Here is a 4,625-nt window from a genome sequence, read left to right on the forward strand (position 1 = left end):
GTAATTTTTGCGCCAATGTCTTCAAGTTTATTCATGTTTCATGGATTTTATTGATCATGGTATCAAATACGCAATAAAAATAAGGAGAAAAAGAATTCAGAACAACACGTAAAATATGATATTTTTCATCATATATGAAAGAAGTTTTTTGATGAACCACTTGCGCACTAACTAAACCTCAAGTTATTCGTGTGAATGTTGCAAGTTCATTAAATTGGCAGTAAAATACTTATCCTAGAGAAAAACATTCAATGATGTACAAATTGACAGAATTCGAGGCATTTCCAGATCGTATCCGGTATTGGGTGCCTCATTTTAATATTGGTCAATTTTGTACTAAACTACATCATCAACATGCATGTCAAAATTCATATTTAAATTTTCATATTTATTTTTGTACGCTACAAAAACGATAATATTTATCATAAATAGGCACCTAGGCCGTATAAAATAAATAGTTTTTGAAATACGAATTTAGCGGATTAGGTGTCCGATACTGGGGGATCTCCCCCTATGTGTTTTGGCGAAAACATATTTTAAATTTGGTTTACTGAACATTTACTTGTAATTATTAGAAAATGTCCCAGCTTAAACTTCCTAAAATTACACTGAAACATGGGTATTTTATTCAACATTGGAAACCGGTAAGGTATTTGAACCGTAATCTCATGATCTCTGAATACCACTTGCAGAATTTTGGGAGAAAAATCAGAAAACTATTTAAAACTATTAAAGCAAAAGTTTGGGTTCACCCCTGAATATGATGTATCGTGCAAAACTTGGGGATCATTTTATATCAATTATATACGCCCTATTATCCACGTTTAAATAAACCACACACCTTCAAATCAGTTGTAAAATGGACAAGATATTGACCAACATGGTTTGCATGCGTCTAGGGTGACCCCAAATTTTGCACGATAACTTGAATAACTGTAATAAATATTTTGAATAGTTTTCAGATTTTCCGCCAAAATTTCGCACCTTGAGAGTTTTTGTTCACTTTTTGCGAATCCCTTAGAATTTGGGGGGAATTGATATAAGAATGGATTACCGTAAAGTCACCAGTCATCGTGCGGCCTCCATACACCGTGCACATATACAGATTCCTGCAGCATATTCATAAAAATTATACAAATTATTGTTTTGTTAGCAAAATAATACAAAACTGAAGAAATGAAGTAGTTCTTGTCACAATGCTTTTTGAAAAAAATGGTTTATGTAGTTAAAATCATGTGAATTCTGTTTAAAATTGAGATTTCTTAACACTCTTAGTAGAAACGCCAAAAATTCACATTTTTCATTCTAACGTTAGAGTATCAAATATTCCATAATTTTAACAAGTTTCCGCTGTGGATACTACAAGCAAGATGTATTTCATTGTATGAGGAATGAGATTTTATGCAATTTTTTTTATTGTGTTTCAGTCGAAACCCAAATGCACGGTGAATGGATTCTTCTCAATATGTATGGTTCCTATTATCGTGCATTAGTATCAAAGGCATGAAATTATTGGGTAATTTTAGATGTATTGTTATGTCGTGATTTAACTACTTTATATTCAGTTTTTGTGCGAATATGGAATGGTTTGGACAATACATTCAAACCCACTATAACGATTTAAATGAAAAATTAATAATTTAGCCATATATTATACTTTCCATGGCTTTTATTGTAAATAACGATTTGAATACTCTTGAAAATGAATGCGCAAACTACTAGCGACATAGTTATTCCACCAACAACGTTTCTTTAAGATACAAAATTATATCATGACGAAAACAATACGCACGGTGAATGGTGCATCAATGTGCAATGAAAATGGTGACATAGAACGGTATTTGTTAACATGATTTTTGAGTATTTTTTGTTATGCATCACTAGTTTTAGATTTTTCCCTGAAATATGGTATAAATGTACGCTTCGAAGTGGTATTCTAGTACGCTTAAAATTATTTGGAAAAGTTATACAATTTTTTGAAGTCCAGATTTTTTTTAAATGCACGGTGAATGGTAGTTTGACGGTACCTGTTTCGCTTATGTTCACATGTTGATTCAGAAAATTCGTTCAAGAATGCTGATAAAGAACGCATTGAAAACAGTAGCGTAGCTAGGGGGGTGCGGTGGGTGCGGTCCGCACCGGGCCCCGAGCTCCTGGGGGCCCCAAAATCGCAGGGCGGATTTCTCATAATATAAAAAGTTCGACATAGCTTGTTGGAAATTGATAATTTGTAAGATCCCAAAAGGATAATGAACATGACAAGCATAATTTGTTGAGGAGACTAGGATCAGCGATGTACAGGGGCCCCTTGATTATCCATTATTTTTAATACTTTAGAGCTAGGTTCAGAATGGGTCGAGGGGCCTGAGGGACCATGGCTTTGGGCCCCCACAGTTTAGGGGCCTACACAATTTGTTTTGTAATATGTTTTCCTTGATATTGTTCAATCGATTGCACTCATGAGAAAACTGAGACTTCGATAAGCGGCGTCGGTGGCGTAGTGGTAAGCGTGATGGCCTCTCACCCAGTCGATCGGGTATCAATTCCCGTCGACGCCGTCAGGGATTTCTGAGGCATAAATTCGGAAGGGAAGTAAAGCCGTTGGTCCCGGCCCATGTGTTGATGAGTTCGATATGTAAGGTCTCACCCAGACAACCAGAAATCGCATGAAAGTTCACGTTACAACTCGTTTATTCATACTAATTACATCAAATTCGCTAAACACCGTGGATAAACTCGTCAGATTGATGAGTTTCCTCGCATAAAACACTTCTTTTCTGAGTTCATTTGTACATTTTGTTTCGTCCCGTACACACGTACAAAGTAAGTCGGATCAATCCGTAGCAGCTGTCAAATCATCATTTGTTATCATAAGTTAAGTCGCATAATATTGCAGGTTAGTTCGGTAGAATATTTATACACTCGCATTATATGTTATTATTCATCACATACTATATGCACGCATATCGCCTCCCCTTTTGTACGTAGAAGGCCGTTTCGCAACATCTCATAAGTGAAATTTTGCACATATAGAGCCTCCAGGTGATTTCGTTATACGTACATTTTGGTTGTCTGGGCAGGAGTGTGTTGAGGCCTCCCTGAGCGTCCGTGTTTAGGCTCAGCACCAGAACTAGGCTGAAGTAAATCTACAACAATGAACATGAATTCTTATTTCAAATCAAATCTACCTAAGTTTGTAGGCCTCCAAAAATCAAGAGCATTGGTGAGCTTTGAGCTTGTACACATTTTCCTACGATCTGAACCATTATCATTGTTTTTCATATCAGAAATGATACAGATACCTTCTCAATATGATAAATGAGTAAAGGCCTAGAAGTTTAAAGTTTTTAGATTTCAAAATATTTTCAAAATAATAAATTTTGTAAAATGTGTAAGTCAAAGATTTTGATTTTTATTAAAATATTTAGACTGATGCAAATACCTCAGATAAATGGAAATCGTTTGGAATTTGCCCTTCATTTTTTTTTTCAGTGAGCCCTTATTTATAACTACAAGTACCAGTTTTTTAAGCATTCTTTTAAATATTCTAGCAAAATTTCTTCTAAGATTTCGATTACCTAAAGTTCCGAAAAAATTCAAGAATTTAAGGAGTTTCGACAGAGTTCAAGAAGTTCCAGATTTTTACTGCAGAAAAATCTGTGCATGTTTTATTTTTCAAAGCATTGAAAAAATTTCTCTAGGGATACCTCTATAAGTTTCGCTGAGAATTCCTCATAAAATAACATAACATAGCCTGCTTGATCTACATAAAAAACCTCAATAATGAATTTATCAGTAATTAGCATAATACTAGAATATCTGAAATTTGTCCAGCGATTTCATCAGATATATAATAAATATGTTCCAAGAATTTTTCACGAGAGTTCAAGAAGTTCAACTAGGAATACCCCTAAGCATACTACTTAATACACACTAAAAAAATACAGATTACGGTGAAATTTCACCGTAATCTCAACAGCTGAAGGTTCGGTGAAAAATCACCGAACAATCTGTAAAATCGCTGAACAAAATCATGAAGAAAAACAAGAAAATGGTTCGACCGGGAATCGAACTCTTGACCTACCGATCAGGAAGCAGGCTTGCTACCACTAAGCCAGCTTTCACTGCTTGTTAGTGGTGTGCAAAAACTGAAACAAAAGGAAGATCAAGCGGCTGTTGCAAGATTTCACAGAAGTTCGGTGAAAAAAATGCTTTTACCGAACTGTTCGTTAGTATTTCACAGGATTACATTAAAATGGTTTGTTTCATGGATTTTTTTTCCGGTAAAATAGTAGATTTCACCGATTTTCTCCGGTAAAATAGCCGATTTCACGGATTTTGTCGGTAAAATAATAGATATCACTGGAAAATCTGTGTTTTTATTGTTTACAGTTCAAATTCGGTGATTTATTTCACAGGATACTGCGATTTATTTTAAGTGTGTACAAAAAGTTATTCAAGAATTTCTCTAAAGATCCTTTTAAACCGAAACATATAGCAACTTCTGAGGCAAACGCTTTACATATATATTTTTTTTTAAATCCACAAGACGTAGCAAGAAAAACTATTTCCTGGATGAAATTCTAATAACGCCCTGGTATGGGTGATTATTTACAAGCAGAGAT

This window comes from Aedes aegypti, chromosome 3 (assembly GCF_002204515.2).
Source record: "Aedes aegypti strain LVP_AGWG chromosome 3, AaegL5.0 Primary Assembly, whole genome shotgun sequence".
Classification (NCBI taxonomy): domain Eukaryota; kingdom Metazoa; phylum Arthropoda; class Insecta; order Diptera; family Culicidae; genus Aedes; species Aedes aegypti.